We start from the raw sequence: 24,367 nt of genomic DNA on the forward strand, positions 1-24,367 counted from the left end.
TTCCAAACCAAAGCAAACCAAAGCAAACCAAAGCAGGGCTTGTGAGAAGGCTCAACAGTTAAAGTGCTTCAGGCTCCCAGAAATCCACTAAAATGCCTCAGAAAGTGGAGACAAGGGATCCCTAGAATAAACTGTCTAGGAAGACTAGCCATATTGTCTAATTCTAGCCTCAGAAGGTGGAGACAAGGGATACTGATAGAGCAAGTTGGGTAGGAAGACTAGCCGTATTGATGAACAATGGGTTTGCCTGAGAAACCCTGCCTCAATTACAGAAGTGGAAGAGCCATTGATTCCTGACATCAACCTGAGGTGTCCACATACACTCACATATACCTATGAATAACACACACACACACACACACACACACACACACACACACACACACACACACACACAATGGAGAAAAGGAAAAAAAAACCAAAAAGGCCCCCAAATCAAATAAATAAGCAAAATAAGTGATAAGAAAAAGTGAATAAGATAATTACCCTGATTTAATAAATGCACTCTGTGCACATGTATTGAAATAGCACATTCTGCCCACTAATATTCACAGTGATTACATGCTAATCAAAACAAAAGCCAGGTACGGTAGGGCATGCTTGTAATACTGAGATAGGAGGATCCCTGGGCCCAGGAATTTGGAACCAGCTTGAACAACATAGTAAGACCCTATTCGAAGAAGTTAAAGGACTAGAGCGATAGCTTACTGGTTAAGAACACTTCCAGAGGACTCAGGTTTAATTCCAAACTACCACATGCTAGCTCACAACCCTCAGTGGCTCCAGGTCCAGAGATACCTAGTGCCCTCTTCTGGCCTCTGTGGACATCGCGTGTGCAAGTGGCGCACAGACAAGTCGGCAAAACACTCACATAGATAAAAATGGACAAATTTTAAAAAGTTAAATTCAAAAGTAAACCAAATTTAAAAGAATATTGAAAATGTCTAGTGGCTGTTGTTAGTGTGTGGAGCCACAAACTCCAATATAAAGTGCCAAGTAAGCAATATTTATAGGTTGTCTCCCTTATCCAAAATGCTGAGGTGCAGAAGTATTTAAGATTTTTGTTTTTCAGATTTTGGAATTTTTTTTTTGATTTTTCAAGACAGGGTTTCCCTGTGCAGCTTTGCGCCTTTCCTGGGACTCACTTGGTAGCCCAGGCTGGCCTCAAACTCACAGAGATCCGCCTGCCTCTGCCTCCCGAGTGCTGGGATTAAAGGCGTGCACCACCACCCCCGCCGGCCGTAATATTTTCTTATAAATAATGAAATGTTTAGGGGGATGAGACAGAAGACTAGACATAAAGTTAATTTTTTGCTTTCTACGTGTCTGATATATATAACTGAAGGTAATTTTATACATTTTTTGTGTGCCTGCATTTTGACTATAAGCAGTTATATATGGTAAGCTATAAAAATTTCCGCTTATAACACCAGTATTCAAAAAGTTTGGATTTTGGAACAGTCTGTATTTTGCATTAGGAGTGCTCATACTGTGTGAAGAATATAGGCCGGATCTATACTTGAGGTTTGAGGTCACTAGTTGGGCCTGCCTTGTAGCATGAATTGTTAGAAGGTCTTAATAAAAACAAACCTGGGACCAGGTATTGGGGTGAACGCTGAAAGATCAGAGAGACAGAACAGGTCACAGCCACCTCACCTCACCAATTCCTCAGTTGATCCTGTTTCCTCAGACTGGAAGCCTCTGAGTCCTCATGGATCTTAGCTTAACTGCTGCTCAAAAGCCTAAAAGCTTAAAAAGGCTCTAGTTCCTGGTCCTCATGCCTTATATACCTTTCTGCTTCCTGCCATCACTTCCTAGGATTAAAGGCGTGTGTCATCATGCCTGGCTGTTTTCAGTGTGGCTTTGAACTCACAGAGATCAGGATAGATCTCTGTCTCCAGAATGCTAGGATTAAAGGTGTGTATGCCACCATTTTCTGGCCTCCATGTCTGTCTAGTGGCTGTTCTGTCCTCTGACCCCAGATAAGTTTATTAGGATGCACAATATATTGGGGGACACAATATATCACCACACTGTCTACTTCAGCTGTATATTACTGCAAGAAAACTGCATGGACTTTGAAGGCTATCTGGGAATCTGGATTTTATTTTGAAATGTTCTGATTTTAAATGTTGGCTCGGTTTTTGAAAGTGACATTCTTATATATAAAAATAGATGTGTTCATAGTGAACTACTACTTTCATTTAATAGTCTCTGTTGAAGGATGACAAGGGAAGGGTATATAGGACAAAGCTGTGAGGAGTCTGGTTGAAAGAATACATTCAAAGATCTGATCAGGGCATGGTGGTCCATGCATGTGATCCTAGCTCTCAGGAGGCAGAGGCTGAGATGCTGGAAATACATCATGTCTCAAAAGCAACAAATGGATGATGGAGTAGAAAGAGGGGTGACCATACAGGTAGACCAGAAGAGCAGAGTGTCCTGAAAGCCAGGGCAAGAGGGCATTCCATCATCCATACTCATGGTGGAAAATATCTGGCCAACGTCCATTTTTCTCTAATCTGGAAGACAGAGATTCAAGATTTTCAAACCTTGTGGCATTTATATGTATACTCCTATAAACACTGTCACAAATTCCATTCTTTCCATAGCCCAAACCTCACTATTATTTGTAAACTTATTTATTTATTTATTTATTTATTTATTTATTTATTTATTTATTTATTATTTAGTATTTAGTATTGAAAGAGGTATTATTATGTTACCCAGGTTTGCCTGGAGCTCCATTCTTTCCATAGCCCAAACCTCACTATTATTTGTAAACTTATTTATTTATTATTTAGTATTGAAAGAGGTATTATTATGTTACCCAGGCTGGAGCTCCTGGGATCAACCAACCCTTCTGTATAAGCCTCCAAAACAATTGGGAGTATAAGTGTATACCACTGTGTCTGGCTGCCACTGACTTTATAATTTTAAAAGTGTTGTTTTTGTTTGGGGTTATAATTTTGTTTACTTCAAAGAGAGAAAGTTCAACTCTTAAGAAAAGGTTATGACCCTACCCAAAACTATAGGCTGTGTTAAACTGAAAAGTAATAAAGGGAATAATGAGTTAAGAGTAGAGGAAGTTGGTCATGGTAAGACACACCTGTGATCCTAGCACTTGGGAGGTGAAGGAAGGAGGGTCAGGTGTTCAAAGCCATTTTCAACCACATACTGTTATGCTATATTATGCTGGGACCCCAAGGGTATTCTGAGAATGCAGGGAAACATGCTGGCATGCTGGGCAGATGCAGTTGTGGGCTGGCAGGTGACCCATTCCTTGTGGGCATGGTGGCAGGGCAACAGGTGGACATTCACCACCCAGATGCTACATCTGCATGGAAATGGTTTATTATAATAGAGAGATGGAGAGAAGATACGAAAGAGGGAGAGAAGAGAGAGAGAGAGAGAGAGAGAGAGAGAGAGAGAGAGAGAGAGAGAAAGGGGTGGAGGTTTTCCTTAAGAAGAGGCTTCTATGTCAAGTCACAGGGTGGCCCCAAGGGGTGAGATTTCAAGGGGGTAGGTCAGAATATTAACATTCCTCCAGTTTGATTATTATAAAAAGAGGTGAGTTATGGAAGCAAGTGGGGGAACAAGGGCATTGAGTTCTTGAGGCTACTTCAAGCTGACAGGGGGCGAAGTGGGGAGGGGAGAAGCAGGGAGTCATGCATGGCAGATGTCAGGAACGTTCCTTGAGGGAGCTGAGGAGGCAGGTTGCAGCAGTGGTGTTCAGGAGCCTGGGGGGAAATGGCACACCAAATCAGGAGTATAGAAGCCATGGCATCTGCTGTTTCTCTGGAGGTCAGGTGGGAACAATGAATCTGCAAAATATGCTTGAAAAATAGGTGGGGTCATAAAGGGCTCTGGAGATTGTTAGTTTTCATCAGACCAAATTTCTTGATGCAGTAGCAAAACCTTTTCCTAGGAGTCTGTAGGTATCTGTAAGACAGCTGGAATTTACATTATGGCAAAAGGGTTAAAAATCCATTTAAGGACTCTTAAGAACTCTTTGTAGTCAATGTTCTATCAGTTTATGAAAGCTGCACTTATCAGTATTAAAACTTTGAACCTCAGGAGTTATATCTGAAACCAGTCTATCCCATACCATGAAGTCTGTAAATGAGGCATAGCTGTCTGTAATTTTAATAGGAAACTTATTAATGAGCTATCTTTGGATTGGGACTGTTAAACTGATACCCTAGTCATCAAACATCGTAAGATCTGAGAAGGATAAATTTAAGAAGTGAGACAGCTTTCCAGCTACCTAGGCAGCAATCCCAAGTCTCTTCATGGTGGGGGTGGGGGTGGGGTGGGGGAAGAAGCCCCAAAGGCAGCACTTGTTCAGCTGATAGGCCCAGAAGATCTGACAGATTTTATCTGTGGAGCAGAAATTTGGGGAGACTGACCCACCCTGACTTTGCAGTATGGGCAATCGGTCCTCCATTGTTCCACTTATTCACAGTCTGGACAGATTCTCAGCTTTTTGCTGTGTGTCCAGCCTTGCCATAAGCTTCCCGGTGGAAGTTCTTCTGGGGCCATCCATATTCTTGGAGGAGATACAGGATGCTGCCAGGAGCTGACATGTCTCTTTATCATAAAATGGTTTTATATTAAATGCCATATTCTCAGATCTCTACAAGTGTTTTTGAGGACTGGGGGAACAAATCTGTTAGATGTATTTATAACTTTGAGAGCATATATATGACTTAAATCTGAATATACAGGTTTCCCAGTTAGTTACACCTTAATGAAGTTAGCAAGGACAGGGGGGCTGATCTTTGAGTACAGTCAGATTATAATACCGAAATCCAGATCATAGAAAAGCAAGTAATGAGTAACCAAGAAAATTTAAAATCCTTTTAAAATCCTGAGCTTGTGACCCCAAGTGTATCAGACTTGTATTAATGTTAAAATCTGAAATTTGAAATCTTAATATAATACCACCTGCATGTGGTTCCACTGATGCCCTGGAGGGGAGTGCATACCTCCCCGGGGCCTGCCCACAGGAGCAGCTACAGAGGAATGAATGGCTGGCCATGACTGGACTTCCCTCTACCCAGATAGGCTGTGACTGGACTTCCCTCTGCCTGCATGGCTGGAGCCTGAGAGAGGCATATGGGAAATGCCAGGCCAAGGCCAGAGGACTTTTCCTCGGCCCACAAAACAATGGTGAAACAGTTTGAAGCAGGAAGCGACTCCCTAACCTCCCTCCATACCTATAGGCGCTCCACCCATGCTGCCCCTAGTAAAGATGGTGGTGAGGTCATGTGACCTGGTTGTTTTGACCTTACCCGAGATGTTGGCTAGACCACATGGTTGTCCTTATTTTAGATGGTACCTTGATCATGTGGTTGCCTTTATTTAAGATGGTGCCACCTGGTCATGTGATCACCCCTATGGAATATGGTACCTGACCACATGTTCATGTGGTTTTTTGTTTGTTTGTTTGTTTGTTTGTTTTTTGGTTTTGTCAAGACAAAGCTGAACAGATAAGGAAGAGGTAAAGTGAAGCATTTAAAAGTTAGTCAAAAACAAGTTAATGAGGTCATCTCTCAGGCCCTGGGAGTGGCAGCAGAAGAGGAAAGGTGGGCTGCCGGAGGGCGGAGGGGCTTGGCTCTGAGCAGTGGCGGAGCAGCTGCTGGGGCAGGGTTCGCAGCTGTGGGCAAAGTCCAGAGGGTGGGACAAGAGGTCCTGGCAACAGTTAAGTGAGAGGGAGAAGATTTAAGAGGTACAATGACAGACAAGGAGAGGAATTTGAGGCAAGGGACAGGTGGAGAGAGAGCTTTTCCTGGAGGGCAATTTTAAATGTCACGGAAAGGCACCTGGGGACAGGTGATGATGTAATTGCTTACTGGAGGCCGGAGGAGCATGGGGAGTTGGCGATGAGGAAAGAGCTGGGATAGGGTAGGCACATTTTTCCACAATGAGGTAGAAGGGAACAAGATAGCCAATGGACCATCGGCACAAAGACTATGGGCCGTGGAGGGCACAGGCTGCCTCCATATGCCGTTGCATAGTGGCAGGGGCTGAGGGGTTATGAGCCCAAAAGACACGTGGTGCCAGCTCCACGATCGTGAGAGACAAGCGAATCCTCAGTTGTGGAAAAATGGCCAAAAGTGAGGCTTACCAAAGGGGGTGGGGCTTAGCGATTATGCCTGTTGGATGAAGTGAGTGTCGAAGGTTCCAGGGTTCCTAGCATGTCTCAGGCTGATGGAGAAATGTGCCAGGAGGACCCCTGCTGAGTCACTAGCACCAATGTTATGATATATTCCATGGGGACCCCGAGGGTATCCCACGCGTGCAGGGAAACACGCTGGCATGCTGGGCAGGCAACCCACTCCATGTGGGCATGGCGGTAGGGCGGTGGGTAGCCTTTCACAACCCAGACGCTACATCCATGTGGAAATGGTTTATTATAATAGAGAGACAGAAGATAGGAAGGAGGGAGAGAAGATAGATAGATAGATAGATAGATAGATAGATAGATAGATAGATAGACAGATAGAGGTAGAGGTTGAGGGGTACATACCTTATGGGAGAAGAGAGAGAGAGAGAGAGAGAGAGAGAGAGAGAGAGAGAGAGAGAGAGAGAGAGAGAGAGAGAGAGAGAGATTTTCCTTAATTCTACAACAGGATGTGGCGCAGCCCCAAGGGGTGGAGCAGGTCAGAATATCAACACACACTAAATTTGAGGCCAGCCACACACTGAGTTTGAGCCATCCTGGGTTGTATGAGGCCTTTTCTAACAAGAAAAGGGAAAAAAATCTCAAATATATTTAATAGACTTCTATTATGGTTTAATAGAAAAGGCATTTTTACAGAAAGGAATAAGAAAGCCTTACCATGTCTTACCATATGCTTTTAGCTGACTTAGCTATGAGTAAGGGTGCTAATATCTCTACTCATACTGCATGGGCTTGTATGCATAAGAAACATGTAAGCACCCCAAAGTGAATTAAAAATGTTTTACCTCTTAAATTAGTATATGAAGTATTAGGCGTCATTATAACATTTTCTTCTTTTTTGAGATAAGCTTTTACTAGTAGCCCCAGCTGGCCTTGAACTTATGGCTATTCTCCTGTCTCTGCCCCTGAGTGCTGGGCTTGTATGCATGCACTACCACTCCTGGCAAAAACAGTTAAAATATCAGTTGGATGTGGTGGCATTCCCTTACTTTCCTAGATACCCAGGAGGCAGAGAGAGGATCACTTGATACTGGGAGTTCAAGGCCAGCCTAGACAATACAGTTGAGTTTTTCTGTCAAAGAAAACCAATCAATAGAAAACAAGAAAGGGTCTACGGCCATACCACCCTGAACGCGCCCGATCTCGTCTGATCTCGGAAGCTAAGCAGGGTCAGGCCTGGTTAGTACTTGGATGGGAGAAAACAAAGGGCTGGAGGGTGTGGCTCAGGCGTAGAGCCCTTACCTGGTGTAAGGTCAGTGATGGGAGAGAGACGACAGGGGAGAGCAAAGCAGCTCAGTGACAACATCGGCTTTATTTGGGAAAAGACCTGAGGAGGGAGGATCTCTGCTGTAAAGAACCGGAGTCCGTGGTCTGCTTGCAGGCTGCCCTAGGGTAGTTACAGGGTAGAAAATGGAAAGGGGCAAGGGAACTGACAGTTTTCCAGTTGTTGACTCACGCATGATTAGCTGTTGATAGGCTAGCTAGGGAAATAAGGTCAGTATTGGGTCAGGAAGGGAGGGCGAGAATCTAGAAAAATAAGTCACTGGAGGTTAGAGAATTGTCATGATTTTGCCGAAATTGGAGGCACTTTACAACCTGGCATGACCATGGTTAACACCAAGCATGTATGAGGCCCTAGGTTCCATGCCTTGTACTGCAAGATAAAAAGTAAAATAAAAAATTAATATGAACTAACAACATAAAGTATCAATATGAAAAGTTGATATGAGTACTAATATAGCATAGCAATATAAATGTAACTTTTAGAACTTGAGAACTCTTAATGCAGACATCCATAAGTTATGTTGCCCAATACTTACTTATATACTAGTGATGTTAAACAGCTTCAGTGATCTCTCTAATTTATTGTACAAACCAGAACATATTGGAATATGAAAACAGGTGCTTTTAATAGTCATTTTGAGACAACAGGCAAAACACAAGGCCATCCGGGTAATATGGGACACATGATCACCCCAAGTAGAGCTAGCACATCCCTGGATATAGAATTACATTATCAGATTAGTATAATGACATGAGATATGTGTGTGTGAAATGACTTTTCCCACACAATCTCATTCAATTGGGTGCACTGTAATTTCGTCTCATTTTTACACCCTGGGCTAAGTGAGGGGAAAGAAAATGGGAAGTATAAAACTTACCATCTCCAGTTCTCTTCCTCGCTTTCAGAGCACATTGAGAAATTCAACAGAAGGATTTACTTTGTCCCAGCCTTCCGAAGCTTGACCAGGTAATTTTAGCTACAAGTCTTAGAGAAGAAGGGTCTGATGGGTAAAAAGAGGAATGGACAGGTCTTTGCTGAAAGCCAATGAAAATATTAACTAGAGGAATTAGCACGCACAAGATGGTAGGTTCAGTAGCGTCATATCTCAAGCAAACTAATGTACAGTGCATTTATATTCTCATGCAAGCAGATGACATTCAATGGGATGCAGAGAATTTGAATGTTTCCTATGACTCATTTGGAGCCTGGCTCCGAGCTCCAGCTAGCCCCTGTAGGCTGGAATGATTTGGAGAATTGGTGGGTGAGATTAACAGGACAATAATTTACATATGTTTTCAGTTTTCCTTTTTTTTTCTATCTTTGTAAGTTTGAGGTGGATTGCATACCTTTTTGAGAAGTCTCGCTGGAATGTGATTGAGTCACGGTGGCAGCTGATGGTACTCTTAGAAGATACTGCTACAGATGGGCATTTCGAAGTAATCAGGTAAGTAGGCAAGCTGGTCTTTGTTCTCTGCATAATCTCAAGCGCTCTCTGCTCCGCAGCACGGCACATGAAAAGCAGCACATCTGAATTGACAAAGAGATCTTTATTTCTCTCCCACAATGAGCAGAGAAAAGGGAGAAAGAGAATTGGGAGTGTGAATTTGTTTCTTTGGGAGTGTGCACTATCAGTTTGAGCAAAGGAAATGCTAATGGAACTTATGTTCCTGCCTGGAGACTGTATTTCCTGCCCGACTGTTGTATTATGTTTTGTGCTGGGTCCAGAAGCCCAGCCTCCCACTCAGTGGGCCTGGATGGGAAAGCAAAAAGAACAGCTGCTTGGGAGAGAAGAATCCATCTTCACTCTAGATCTACTCCTGGCTAAAAGTAATATTGCTCTTAGCTGGGTAGGACCAGAGAGTTCCTGTTTTGAAAATCTACATATATAGACAGTGGAGCCTGGATTAAAATGATTAACATGCCAAACTTTTGGGTTTGTTGAAAGTAGGTTGCTGTCTGAATATTGCCTTTGGATAAATCACATTAGAGTAGTATTTAGTTTTTTATTTTCTGGACCCAAATCCTGTATTCTACATACAGATGATCCTGCTGAAGTTAATGTCTATGTCTTGCATACATTCCCATGCTGACTCTGGGCTGTTTAACAGTGTGACCATCACTGTTTTATGCTGTTTTGGTAAATGAACAGTCAAAACAATTCTTACTTCACCGGGAATGGGTTGGTTTTATTATTATTATTTTTAAGACAGGGTCTCATTATGTTGCCCAGACTGATTGTCTTGATTCCTGGGCTCAAGCAATCCTCCTGCCTCAGCTTCTAGAGCATTAGGACGACAGGTATACACTCCCATGTCTGTCTTATTGTAGTACTTTGAAGCTTATTACTTATGGCTCAATTCTAGTACTTTAGTTTATGGATCCTGTGCAGTGATTCTTATGGGGGCATGCAAGAGGCCTATTTACTGCTACTTGTCTGTCCAGTTGGAAATTAATTTTTAAAGAAAATAAGCACATCAACTTATGACTCCCCCCCTACACAAACACTTTGAATGGGGCTTGTGTTGCTCAGTATGGTCTTCAAGTCCTGGGCTCAAAGGATTCTCTTGTCTTAGTCTCCCAAGTGCTGTCACTATTGGTATGCACCACTGCCCTAGCGAAGCAGGACTTTCCATTAGCCTTCTATTCTTTAAGAAAAATGATGTGTGTGCGTGTGTGTGCATGAACACTTGCACACAGCACACACTCATGCTTGATGTGTATATGTGGGTGTATATGGCATGGCATGCATGTGGAGGTCAGAGGGATACTTTGTGGAGTTGGTTCTCTCCATCCACCTTTATGTGGTTTCTAGGGATCTAACTCAGGTTGCCATGCTTGGGTGTCAAGTGCCTTTATCTGCTGAGCTGGCCCTGGAGCCTTCATTCTTAGGCTGGTTGAATGATGTGTTATACCAAATGTCTCTTAGACCCTAGTACCCTAAGCACTTGATGCCAACCAATTGAGACTCTTAGAGAGGAGGGAAGCACATGTGAGTGGTCATCTCTGACCTAGGACTTCTTGTTCAAGTATTTGACAAGTGAACATTGAATACTTTACTGGGATCATGTGTTTTCTAGGCTCTGGGAATGTCATAGGAATTTCAGAGCATCCTGTTCCATATGGGGTTGTCAGTTAAGTGTATCCTTCATTCAATGCTTGGTGGTATTTTGGAACTCTGAACAGGGAGTAACAGTTCATGAGGAACATGGGAAGGTTTAAAGCCATATGTCTTTCAGCGATGTGCTCTCTCTCTCTCTCTCTCTCTCTCTCTCTCTCTCTCTCTCTCTCTCTCTCTCTCTCGTGTGTGTGTGTGTGTGTGTGTGTGTGTGTGTGTGTGTGTGTGATATGCTACAGCACACATGTGAAGGTTAAAGGAAAACTTGGTGGAGTGACTTCTGTCCTTCCACCCTGGTTTCTGGGGATCAAGCTTAGGTTGTGAGGCTTGCAGCAGGTGCTCCAAGGCTAAGCTGCCTCCTGTTACCAGCCTTCTCTTTGACTTAGCACAATGCTAGGTAAAATCTCACTGGATATTCAGACAGGCAAATTCCTAGCAGATGCTTCTTATCTTTGACATCATGTGTGAGGGGTCAGAGTTAAACACCATGGAGTTAAGTTCGATTCCTGGGGCTTCCATTTTCCTCTGCCTTCTTTGGAAATCATTTCCTGGTGTTCTAATTATGTATCTTGCCAACGAGCAAAAACACTAGGAAAACTCCCGGAAGTAGCTTGTGGTTAAGTTTCAAGTTTTTTGGCTCTTATCCAAACACTCATGAGCTTCATTTGTGTTCACATATAAGAAAAGCCAACCCAGATCTCCTAATAATGCTTTATTTAGTGCTTAAACTTTAATTGCAGGGTATAAATGATACCATTAGGAACTGATATCAATACTAATGCCACCTATATTATTATTTACTCGGCTGAAAACTAAGCTTGTTGAAATATATTTATTAACGCTGCACCCTAGAACTACACATTTAAAGCTTAATTCTGTGCCTGTTCATGAATTCTCAGCATACTGTGGTGTTGAGGAGGCTTCTTAGCTTGAGATAAGTTCATTATTAATTTCGAGTGATGTATTAGGGCTTTTTTTTTTTCAGGTCATAAAAATAAACTATTTTATTCAAAGGACGAAACACTCTTTGTGAAATTCTGGCCCTTTTACCCAACAAACAGTTAAATTTGGCATCTATGATGTATCAACTTTGCTCCTTAGCATTCAAATGTACTTGTTTCATTCTGTAGATTTTTCTTTCAACCATGGCTATTGTTTGTCACTAACAGCTAGCTTTTGTGAAGTTAATAAATGTGCATAATAAGGACATAAAGGTATGGAGAAGTAATACTGTAATCCTTTTGTTTGGATAATCAGTCTAATGTATGCAAATTAAACCTTATTAGTACTAGGGTTTTGTGTCTGCTTATCAAAATGTGCCATTTTCATGAAAATTGGAAGTCCATTATATAAAGTTATTATTAACAATCATTTAGGAATTATATACGGTATGCAAATTAAAGTTGATTACAACTAATTAAGGGCTTTCTTTGTTATTTGACCTTGTCTGCTTTTTATGTAAATATGTTTCTTTTGGTCTGGCATATTTTTAGACTCAGAAAAGTATATTAAGACAAGTTACATTATGTATTTTTTAATATATCTTTGTGTTGCCATTGTCTGTGGCCCTCATTTTCCAGAGGCACATATGATATGTTAGAGCCATGCAGCTCACTGTTTGGTGCTAGTTCTCTAGGTGAGTAGGATTTCAGAAATAGAAAACAATCAAATCTCCAAGTCCCTTCAGTAAGATTAATGGAAAATGAGCACAAACCCAGTATAACATGTAAACAGTCTTCATGCCCCAATACCCCTTCTTTCCACTATTTATTGACTTCAGTCAGTCTTGAGTTATGGAGTTCTAAACAGAGTTAAGTAATACATGATCATTACTCACTCCCAAGATATCCTTCAAACATAATTGTTTGTATCTGCGAGGGCATTCAACTCAAGATTAGTGACTTCATCACAGAAAGTATAACAAGTCAGTACCAATGGCTTTACAAAGAAGTATGTGTTCCCTATAACATGAGAAGTTTCTTACTAGGTGAAGAGGAAACATGTAGAGAGTAGAAAGGTTTTTTTTTCCTTTACGTTTTGTGTGTGTGTGTGTGTGTGTGTGTGTGTGTGTGTGTGTGTGTGTGTACCATGACTTGTGTGTAGAGATCAGAGGACAACTTGTGGCAACTCTCTCCTACCATGTGGGTTTCAGAGATTGAACTAAGGCCATCAAGCTTGGTGGTTAGTGCCTTTACCTGGTAAATCATCTTGCTGGCTATAGATTGAGAAATCTTTTTAAAGATTTATTTATTTTATTTTATGTGTATGATTGTTTGGCCTCTCTGTGTGTATGTGCACCATGTGCATGCCTGGTGTGTGTGGCAGTCAGAAGAGGGCATCAGATCCCCTGGAGTTTGAGTTACAGATGGTTGTGAACCACCATGTGGGTTCTGGGAAATGAACCCCAGTCCTCTGCAACAAGTACTCTTACCCCCTGAGCCATCTCTCCAACCCCAGGAATGAGACTTCTAAATACTTAAGTTGTATCTTTTATTTAGTGCAATTGTTACAGTTGTTTATGGTGACTAATGAGGCTCAATGCTGTAGTTTAAGTAAAGGATCCTGAGGTACTTGTTTTAACTCTGGAATGGAAAAGGCCCACTAACTAATAGTTTTCAAGTGTCTTAAAGTGTATGGGCAGGAAAAAAGAAGAGGGAAATAAAGGACCTGAGGAAAGATGTCAGATGGGCTTAGGAGCGTTGCTCAGTGGTTGAGAGCTTGCCTAGCATGCAGGAGGCCCTGGGTTGGATCCCCAACACCATAGAAATTGGGCATGGTGGCATGAGACAACATTTAGCAGGCAAAGGCAGAAGGATCAAAAGTTCAAGGTTATCATTAACTACATAGTGAGTTCGAGGCCAGCTGGGGCTACCTGAGATTCTGTCTCAAAATACAATAAGATAAAACAAAATGTCAGCATTTTTTTCCAAGAGTAGGGCAAAGAGAGGTAGTATCTATGTGTTTCAAAAAGGCAAACGGGGCTGAGAAAATGGTTCAGCAGGTAAAGGTGTTGCCACCAAAGCTGACGACCCGAGTTTGATGCTTGTAATGGGCATGGAGGAAGGAGAGAACCAGCTTCTACAAGTTATCCTCTGCTTTCCATTTGTTCTCCATGGAGCATGCGCGTCTGGCCCACATATACATACACACACAAGGTAAATTTTAAAGTGAGAAAAAAAGGAAGATGAGAGACTAAGATTGTACTACCACTCATTTCATCTAAATTTTGAACATTTATTTTTTTCTATTTTGAAAACTGATAATTTAATCTTTAAAAATACCAGTTGAATTCTTACTTTATTTTTTTTTTTAATGCTAACAGTTATCCACAACGATCTTACAGTTCCCCATACCTATTGCTAAGAAACGTAAGGACCTAACAGGCCTTGGCTTACAGGGGAGTGACCCAAAGCATTGCTATGCACCACTAGGTGTTTCCAGGGTGAACATACTTGCAAGTGTCCCTCCGTGCTGCTTCTTGGGCTCAACAAACTGCTTCCCACAGCCTTATTCTGCTGACGCCACGTAGTCGTGGAGGATCCAGTGTTAACAAAGTTCTCTGGCTGCTTCTCGGAAGTGTCAAGATGAAACTGTCTTTTCCCAAGATCTTCCAGATGTGTTACAGTAAACACGAACCAGGAGAGTTAAGCTTCCTTTTGACCACAGCAGCTATGTAGAAGCAGCTGCAGCTTTGATAAGGGCTGCCGTTTGAACTGTTTTAAAGGGATTGAAAGCTACATTTAAAAAAAAAAAATCTTTTCTTTATCCCCTCATGTGCATGCACACGTGTGTGTGTGTGTGTGTGTGTGTGTGTGTGTGTGTGTGTGCAAGATCATGTGGAGTTCAGAAGACAACTTTCAGGAATCAGTTCTGTCCTTCCACTATTGAGGTTTCCAGACTCGGTGGCAAGTGCTCTTACTCACTTAGCCATCCCACCAGCCCCAAAAGCAGCCTTTCAATTTACACTTGAGGACAGAGAGATGGCTTAGAGATTAAGAGCATTTACTGCTGTTGGAGAGGACCTGGCTTCAATTCTCAACACCCACATGGCAGCTCATAACTGTCTGTACTTTCAGTTCTAGGGGATCCGACATCTCCTCTGACCTCTGAGGGCACCAAGCACACACATTGTGCACATATGTATAAGCCAGAAAAACCACTAATACACATAAAACAAAATAAATACACCTAAAAATTCAAAGTGTTACATAAAGACAGAAAAGTACACCTATGTAAGTGGGCCGCTCATTAAAGTTTCAAAAACCCAACACTCTGATGTAACTATGATCCAGATCAAGAGGTGGTACATTAAGTCAGATGTGGTAGTACTCGTCTTTAATCTCAGCACTCAAGGCAGAATTCTGTGAATTCAAGGTTGGCCTGGTCTACACAGTGAGTTCCAGGACAGCCAGGGCTACACAGAGAAACCCTGTCTTGAAAAAAAAAGGAAAAAAAGAAAGTGATACATCAATAATATTACAGTAGTTCTTTGCTTTTTCATAAATTAGGTGACAGGATATATACAGGTCTTTTTCTGGTATCTCTTGAAGAAAATTGTCATCTGCTCAATATCGAGAAGCCCAAAACCTCTACATGGTATGGCACCTCTCTTATAAAGGGAGGCTTTATGCTTCAAAGGTCTTTCTGGAAAGTGTAGGAAAATCAAGAAGAGGCTAAGTTCATGCCTTTCTCTGAGGCCATAAGAATCCCTTCATGGAATGGATGTTCCAGGTCACTATAACCTCTACAAAGGATGCAGATGTGCCCCTGGGTTCCATCAAATGGTTAAAGCTTTCCCATGGACTCTCCCATTTTCTAGGTATCACATTTATCATCCTTCCCACTACAGGTGTCTATTGTCTTCATCCCTCCACAGGATGGCCTTCATCGTTTCTTGCTTTGGCTTTAGTTCCCTTGTTCAGTATAACAGAACTTAGCACTTTGCCAGACTCTACTGTAGGTACAGTGTTTTTAATAAACGTTTTCTGTCCTGTGCCCCAAATAAGCAAAACTTGTCCTTTTCAGGGTCACAACATGATCAGCCAAAGTCCACAAACCATTATGGAGTTCTCATGTTTTCTCAAGAACAAGATTTTCTAATAGTTCCAGACATTTCTTTCCCCTAAGCAACATGGGGTTAGATACTGAAATTACCAGCTCCAAAGATATTTAAAGAGAATCTCCCTTTGCACCACAGCTCAGTAGGAGCGGTTGGAAAAAGGATCTCATGATATTGGCCTCCCAGATAATGCCGGCAGTGTCTGTATTGTACCACAATAAAGGGGCTGCCGTGGGTGCAGCTTTCCGCCTTCTAAGAAGATCCTTTGCTCTGTAGGAGTTACTGGGTGTGCCTGGAGAAGCTCCAAGAAGGTTAATAAGTGCCTGTGAAAGCAAGAGGGGGAAGATTGAAAGAGAACCCAGGAAATTCTCACAATGATACACGGAAAAGGAGGCAAATGCCAACTCCTTAGTCAGGCTTCAGAACACCAAAGAGAAACATAAACATATGAAGAGGGACGGGCGCCGCCTCTTCTGTCAGGTGACTGGATATGTAATCAGCGTTTCCTTTCCCACGTGCTGACTGCTCCGAGCCTGGGAAGGGGAAACGGACACAAAATTCTCAGTAAATGGTCCCCAGTAAACAGTGAAGAACACCCGGGGATGCTCTCATGCCTGCCCAGCAAGAAAACACCATGTTGCATTAGAAGATTTATCACTTTATATTTCTCAAAATAACACAGTAGAATTATAGGCAACACAAGATTCAAGCTATGTGAGTCTTTTAATTCAGGCAGGATTGAATGTATAATTAAGATTAATTATAGCATGATGGAATTGGAGACATACGATTATTGCATCATATTCCTTGCAGACATGCATCTTGCATTCACATCATTTTGGTTTTTCAGGTTAAAAAGTATGCTGGGAGGAAGAGGCAATGGAGCTGAGCTGCATTTTGCTGCTAGGGTGTTTTAGAAGTTAATTTTTGCCAATGGCTGTCTCAGGGGTGTTGAAATGTACCCAGATACGATGGAGTTTAGAATATGCTGCCTTTATTTCACTTCCTTTGAGAAAAAGTCAACCTTAAAATATCTCCATCAGAAGATGAAAGCATTTGTATTAACAAGCTTAGGGAGTCACCTGACTGCATGGGTTGTATGTTAAGGTGAAGTGAATTAATTTTTCAGTCATAAACCCAAAATAGGAGTGGGAGCCTGAAAATGTTTGAGAGTAGGTCTCTCTTGAATCAAAGACAGGCAGACCTTCATAGTTTTGACTCTCCTATTAGAGAAAAATACAAGCAAAGAAGGAAATTATCTTGTAGATTATGGTATATTATTTTTTTGAGATTTTATTTATTTTCTTGTGAATGAGTGTTTGCCTGAATGTGTATCTGTGCACCATATGTATACCTGCTACCTGCAGAAGAGACCAGAAGAGGGCATAGGATCCCCTGGGGCTGGAGTTATAGATAGTTATGAGCTGCCATGTGGGTGTTAGGAATTGAACTGAGTCCTCCGGGAAAGCAGCCAGTGTTCTTAACTGCTGAGCCATCTCTCCACTCTCTTGTATATTATTCAAATATTAAAACATATAGTGACAGGGCACTATTTATATATAGTGACAGGGGCACTATTTGAGCCTGTCTGTGTATTAGACCTAAGAGAGCATTTTTAAACTATATTTTGGCAAGTTCATAATATACACAATGGATTGTGATCCTATTCACCCTCCATTATCCTTCCTAATTCTCTTTTCACTCCTGCAAGACCCCCTTCTTCCCAATTAGTCCTCCTCCTACTTACATGCTTTTATTTTTGTGACTGAGTTGAATTTGGCTTGCTCAGATGAGCATGATGAGGGGTTATTTACTTGAGCACAGGCCACTTACATTGACTATACCAGTGAAAAACCCTCAAGGAGGGGTGAGACTCCATGAGCTTCCATCCCATCAGGATGGAATGTTGAAAGGCCAGATCTTTCCCAGGTCCAGGCAATCTCTATCTATCTATCTATCTATCTATCTATCTATCTATCTATCTATCTATCTATCTATCTATCTATCATCTATTTATTGAGACAGGGTCTCACCGTGTAGCTCTAGATGATCTGGAACTGGAACTCACAGAGATCCAACTGCTGCTGCCTTCCAACTGCTACGATTAAAGGCTATACTGTGCTTTTTGGTTTTTGTTTTTCCAGACAGAATTTCTCTGTTTAACAACCCTGGCTGTCCTGGAATTCTCTTTGTAGACCAGGCTTGCCTCGAACTCACAGAGATCCACCTGCCTCTGCCTCCCAAGTACTGGGATTTAAGGCATGTGTTCTCTTGCCCGGCAGGGCTATCCTGTGGTTTAATTTCAGTTTTCTTGGGTACTATTGTAACACTAAAAGGGATGGTCCTCAAAATTGAGTAAATTACATATTTTAGTTAATATATACCTTTTATTATGAAGGTTTTTGAAATACACATTCGAACTCCTTTCAAAGAAAAAATTCTTGAACTCTATTATTCTTACATTATTTTATTTTTATTATGTGTTAATACAAGATCAGTTAAAACTCCTGCTTATAGCTCTTAATCAAGCTTAGGGTCAAATTAATGCATAGGAAACATAGGCACATTTATAAACTATAACATTGGTACAGGAGGATGTGATTTTTTTTCCCTGAAAGTACTCTTTAAATATATTTACAATCTTTTTTCCCATTTGAATTACTTACAAACCACCCCACTCTGGCTGAAATGGTCATAATTCTATCTGAAAACCAGAACACTGAAACAGGGTAACACTTTCATTAAGGTGGAGCATTCATTAAGATGAACATCTAGCCGGGCGGTGGTGGCGCACGCCTTTAATCCCAGCACTCGGGAGGCAGAAGCAGGTGGATCTCTGTGAGTTCGAGGCCAGCCTGGACTACCAAGTGAGTCCCAGGAAAGGCGCAAAGCTACACAGAGAAACCCTGTCTCGAAAAACCAAAAAAAAAAAAAAAAAAAAAAAAAAGATGAACATCTATATTAGCTACTTTTGAGGCAGCTGCTTGTTTTATAGCCTCTTATCAGGGAACAGAGCATTCATGCCAGAAGTGGAGGTGGCCCAGAATGCAGAAGACTTACCACATCAGTGATCTACTTCCTTCAGCTAGGTACCACCTTCTAAAGGTTCCACAACTTCTAAGAGTAGTACCATCAACTGAAGACCAAGTGTTCAAACACATGAGCATATGATGCCACATTGTCTTCTAAATAGTCACATCTATGCCCATAGATCAACTCTGGATATCCATTACTGAAGAGACTCATAACACATCTAAGTGCAGAAAATAAGTTACTGTTGAATATATTAGAATTGTTTTTGATTTTTCAAGACAGGGTTTCTCTGTGTAACAGCCCTAGCTGTCTTGGAACTCACTTTGTAGACTAGGCTGGCCTTGAACTCACAGAGTTCACCTGCCTCTGCCTCCTGAGTGCTGGGATTAAAGGCATGCCCCACCCCCACCTGGCAGAAATATTTATTTAATTTAAAATTTTTATTAGTTCTTTGAGCATTTCATACAATGTGTTTTGATCATAATCATATTTGCTCCTGGCCTCCAGTCATCCCAAATTCATATCCTCTTCCCTACGCACCCAAGTCTGTGTCCATTTTTTTTAAACCTATCAAGACCAATTTGTGTTGCTCAAAGATTCTTGGATGTGTGGCCAACTTTCCAGAGGCTACAACCTTAAAACTGTCTCTCCCTCTCCTAGGAGCTAAAAATTCCTGACAGTTCCATGGTAGGATTTCATGCCTAACTCCCTTCTCCATGCTAGGATGTGGTCTAGCTTGGGTTTGCACAGATATTATGCATGCTGTCACAACTGCTGTAAGTTCATACGTGTAGCTATGCTGCTATGTCTAGAAGACACTGTTTTCTTATAGTCAACTAGCATGTCTGGTTCTTAACACTATGTATTCTCTCTTTTCCACAGTGATCCTCAAGTCTTAGGAAGGGGTATAGTTGTTTTTAGGGCTGAAGGTTGAGAGATGCATTGATCTATGGGCGTGATGATAAGTCATTAGGAGTTGGTTTTTTAGATTCTCCCCCAGGGCCTATGACCTGTCTTGCCATAGAGAAAATTTGGTATATTTCCACAGTGGAATATTATTCATGTATTAAGAAAAATGAAAATCACAGTAGAGTAGATGGAGCTGGAAACAGTCATTCTGAATGAGGTAACCCCATAACCAGAAAGACAAATATCACATGTTTTCTCTCATTTGCATGCTTTCTCTTATTTATGGTTGTTATCTTTGAACCATCAGATGTTTGTGTTTTATTTGGAATATTCATAGAAGTTAGTAATTATTAGGGCCATGGGGGGGGCTGAAGGAAGGGGAGATAGAATGCACTGATACAAAAGATTAAAAGGGACTGGGAGCAGAAAAGGTATATTGGAATTGGGGAGCTGAGTGCAGCTTACAGGAAGGAGTATGGGGAGGGATGAATAATACTGAAGGACTTTCAAAAAAGTCGTATGGAAACCTACTGTAGAAGTATACCTGTGCACACGCATGTGTGTGTGTGTAATTAAATTGGAGTTACCCTATAAAGAGGCAACAATGCCCATACTAGACACTAGGGGCTAACAAATACCTTGGTTTGAGACCCAGCACCCACATTGTGGCTTACAATTTATAACTCTAGTTCCAGTGAATGAACTGGAGGCCCTCTTCTGGCCTCCAGGAGCACCAGTCCTGCTCATACTGCACAGACATATATGCAGGCAAAACACCCATACAAATAAAATGAATCTGAAAAAAGAATAAAGTCCAGTTCCAGGAACTGGTTACTTCTTTTGGAGTTGCTGGCCAGTGAGATCAAAACATTACAGGCTGTTGCCATTACTCTGGTTACCCTCCAGAACTTGACAGAAAGACCCTGTTAGTGAAGACAACATGTCCTTTTGTAGCAGGAATCTTAAAAGGTCTTATTAATAAAAACAAACCCGGTGCCAGGTATTGGGGTGAATGCTGGAAGATCAGAGAAGCAGAACAAGCCACAGCTTCTTCACCTTGCCAATTCCTCAGCTGATCCTGTTTCCTCAGACTGGAAGCCTCTGAGTCCTCATCCAGAATGAATCTCAGCTGAACTGCTGCTCAAAAGCCTAAAAGCTTAACCAGCCTAGTTCCTGGTCCTCACGCCTTATATACCTTTCTGCTTCCTGCCATCACTTCTTGGGATTAAAGGCGTGAGTCACCATGCCTGGCTGTTTCCAGTGTGGCTTTGAACTCACAGAGATCCAGACGGCTCTCTGCCTCCAAAATGCTAGAATTAAAGGTGTGTTTGCCACCATTTTCTGGTCTCTATGTCTGTGTAGTGGCTGTTCTGTTCTCTGACCCCAGATAAGTTTATTAGGATGCACAATATATTAGGGGACACAATATCACCACATAATTCAGTCATAGAATACAGAGAAATCAAACTGACCTGGAAGCTTCATCCCTTCTGGTTAGCTTTCACAGTGCTTGAAAAATCACCTATCATACCCAGCTATGAACCTTGCCAGCTACAACAATGGCTGGCCTGGTAAAACATGCCCATTGGCTAGTTGAACTCAGTTACACACACACACAGTGAGTTCTCTTACTTGCTGAGCTGTCTCTCCAGTTTCTTTCTTTCCTCCTTCAGTTTTTATTTGTGTGTGTGTGTGTGTGTGTGTGTGTGTGTGTGTGTGTGTGTGTGTGTGTATGTATGTATGGGTGTTTTGCCTGCATGTATGTCTGTGCAAAAGGTTGTGGAGGCCAAAAGAGGGCATCAGATTCTCTGGAACTGGAGTTCTAGACAGTTGTGAGCCACTCTGGGGATTCTGGGAATTGAATCCCAGTCCTCTGCAAAAGCAGCCAGTGCAGAGCTATTTCTCCAGCCCTTGGTTTTTTTGAAAGAATATCTTACGTAGCCCAAGTTATATAGCTGAGACTAGACATGGATATCTGATTCTTCTTTCTCAACTCCCAAGGGCTGGGATTAGTATTATACATCATCAGACACAGGTAAGCATTAATTAAAAAAAAAAACTGTTTCATACACACAATTTTTTCCTTTTTTTTTTTTTTTTTGGTTTTTTGAGACAGGGTTTCTCTGCGTAGCTTTGCACCTTTCCTGGAGCTCACTTGGTAGCCCAGGCTGGCCTTGAACTCACAGAGATCCGCCTGGCTCTGCCTCCCCAGTGCTGGGATTAAAGGCGTGCGCCGCCGCCGCCGCCGCCGCCGCCGCCGCCGCCGCCGCCCGGCTATTTTTTTCCTTTTTATACCTCAGTGTTTCAATAAAATATGTTGCATCTTACATGTAGGAACATTTTATTCAAACCAAAACACCGTCTAAATTAGGGAACATAAAATGTTTACTGTGAAAATCAGGACCTAATAGTAAAAACTCTGCACTTGTCAAGTCATATGTGGGATGACTCAGCCCTAACAGACTTGAGGGCCAGCTGGCCCAAACTAGTAATAAGATTTCTGAGAGCCAACCTAGGTCTGCCTAAGGGCCTTAGCAACAGCAGCTGAGACATGATCTGGAGATGACCTGGACTAATGAGAGGCAGCCATGTCACACCAGCAGCTGCATATTCATCAGACCTTCCCCCAGGGTGGGGTCAAGGGTATATAAGGCTTGCCTCTTCCCAAATAAACTGAGCTTGTTGTTTCAATATCCTCCTCCTAGAGTCTATGTTGTTGACTTTGCACCTACTTGGCTCCCTTCCCCAAAGGGAACAGCAGCACAGGATCCTGCCACAGTCATATAGACACTTAGAACTGTTCAACTCTGCCACTGTGTTATAAAAGGGGACAGTGTGATTGAGCTATAGAATGGAGCTTGTCAATCCTTGATCTAAATGAAGATTTAGAACTGAATATTCTTGGGGAAACCTTTGTTGGTGCCTATTTGAAAAATCATTTTTACCCCAAATTTCTAGTACATTGTGTGTAAGTGTGTATGTAGAGTATTTAAAATCAGGTTTAGGAATGCAGAGATGGCTCAGCAATTAAGAGCACTAGCTGCTCTTCCAGAGGACCCCAGTTCAGTTCCCAGCACCCACATGGTGGCTCACAACCATCTGTAACTTCAGTGCCAGGGTATCTGATGGCTTCTTCTGGCTTCCATAGACACTGCACTCATGTGGGACACAGACATACATGCTGGTAAAACATCCATACCCACACAATAATAAAATAAAAATTAGATTAAAAAACTATGTGAAACATTCATACTTTGACAAGTATAAGTAAGGATACTTAATGTTAATCTTTACCCCACTTTCTCTGTTCTCACCACAATCAATCAATAATAATGGCTTTATTCACAACTGGTATTTTTTCATGATTGGAGATATCTATAAATGTATATAGGTTGTTCCTCTACTCCATCCATTTGATAGATCTCTTCTATATGTGTTTTTCAGCAGGTTTCAAAAAGCTAGACAAGGGACCATTAATATTTCATCATGGCTTGGGGGGAGGCTTATGAATCTCCACCCCTCCCTGAGGGCCAGTTGATCCATAATGGCTGCCAGAAGAAGTGTATTACCTTTTTCAGTGGTGTAACTGCCAGTAAGTTGCTTATGCTCCAGGAAATAACCTCTTATCCATACTCATGAAAGCAGCCTTAACCTAGCTCAGTGTCTCATGCTCAAAGAGGATATGAAAGGAAGAGAGAGACTTGTTGGAAGAAGTGTCCCAGTGGGTGAAGGAGAGCAGATGAGAGGGCAATGGGATGAAAATGATCAGAATTTGTTACATACATGGATGAACTAGTCAAAGAATTAAAAAATAAAGATAATATTATCTCTCCATCTAGGTCAATATATACATATCTTTATTTTTCTTCAATTTTTATTGTAAAAAGTTGAAATAATAGTAAAATGAATTCCTATGCAACTGTTGCCTAGGTCCAATCATTGTTAAGTTTTTATGGTGTTTTTGCAGATGCTTTTCCCTGATTTGTTAGGCTAAATCATGTAAAATTGCCAATACTCAACAACTGTTTTTGACTTACAAAATGGCAATTTGATTCAGCACAATCTAATGCAGTGGTTCTCAACCTTCCTAGTGCTGTGACCCTTTAATACAGTTCCTCATGCTGTAGTGACCCTAACCATAAAATTATTTCATTGCTACATCATAATTGTAATTTTGCTACTGTTAAAAATTGTAAATATCTTGGCCGGGCGGTGGTGGCGCATGCCTTTAATCCCAGCACTCGGGAGGCAGAGCCAGGTGGATCTCTGTGAGTTCGAGGCCATCCTGGGCTACCAAGTGAGTTCCAGGAAAAGGCGCAAAGCTACACAGAGAAACCCTGTCTCAAAAAAACAACAACAACAAAAAATATATGGCATCCATTGCCTTAAAAAAATAGGACCTTTTCATTCACACTCGCAATATTATCACCAAACTTTAGAAAATAAAAAATCAAAATATTTGAAAATTAATTGCATTGCTGTTATTATAATTGTAGTGCTGGGAAGAGAGGAAGTAGTACTTACAGTGCTGGGGATTGATTGAACCTAAGGTCTCACCCTGTCAGGCAAACACTCTACCACTGAGTTATACTCCCAGTCACTAAAATTTATTTATTTTTAACTGAAAACGTAAAAATAAAAATCGCACTTGGTGATGGGGTACCATGCAGTGTTTCTACACATGTATTCATTGTGTGATACTTAAATCAGGTTAAACATATTTATCTCCTCAAACATTTGTCATTTCTTTACAGTGAAAGTTTTAAAAATCCTTTCTTG

The 24,367-nt window shown here is 41.6% G+C and overlaps 1 long non-coding RNA gene and 1 other non-coding gene across 3 annotated transcripts in view; both read right to left on the minus strand.

Annotated features, from left to right (window-relative positions):
• Positions 1 to 3,486: 3,486 nt before the first annotated feature.
• LOC143270881 (uncharacterized) overlaps positions 3,487 to 24,367 on the minus strand; it is a 37,252-nt gene continuing 16,371 nt past the window's right edge. Inside the window, exons 3-5 of one of the 2 annotated variants that reach the window (XR_013048100.1) lie at positions 8,819 to 8,999; positions 8,350 to 8,456; positions 3,487 to 3,740 (exon numbers count right to left, since the gene is read on the minus strand). This is a non-coding gene — a long non-coding RNA (uncharacterized LOC143270881). Of the gene's footprint in view, positions 3,741 to 7,437; positions 7,842 to 8,349; positions 8,457 to 8,818; positions 9,000 to 24,367 lie in introns of those variants that run through there. The other variant, XR_013048099.1, reaches the window with a different exon arrangement.
• On the minus strand, positions 14,176 to 14,293 carry LOC121825930 (small nucleolar RNA SNORA16B/SNORA16A family). Its single transcript, XR_006068291.1, has one exon. It is a non-coding gene; the product is annotated as a small nucleolar RNA SNORA16B/SNORA16A family (small nucleolar RNA).

The sequence above is a fragment of the Peromyscus maniculatus genome, chromosome X (genome assembly GCF_049852395.1).
Source record: "Peromyscus maniculatus bairdii isolate BWxNUB_F1_BW_parent chromosome X, HU_Pman_BW_mat_3.1, whole genome shotgun sequence".
Taxonomy (NCBI): domain Eukaryota; kingdom Metazoa; phylum Chordata; class Mammalia; order Rodentia; family Cricetidae; genus Peromyscus; species Peromyscus maniculatus.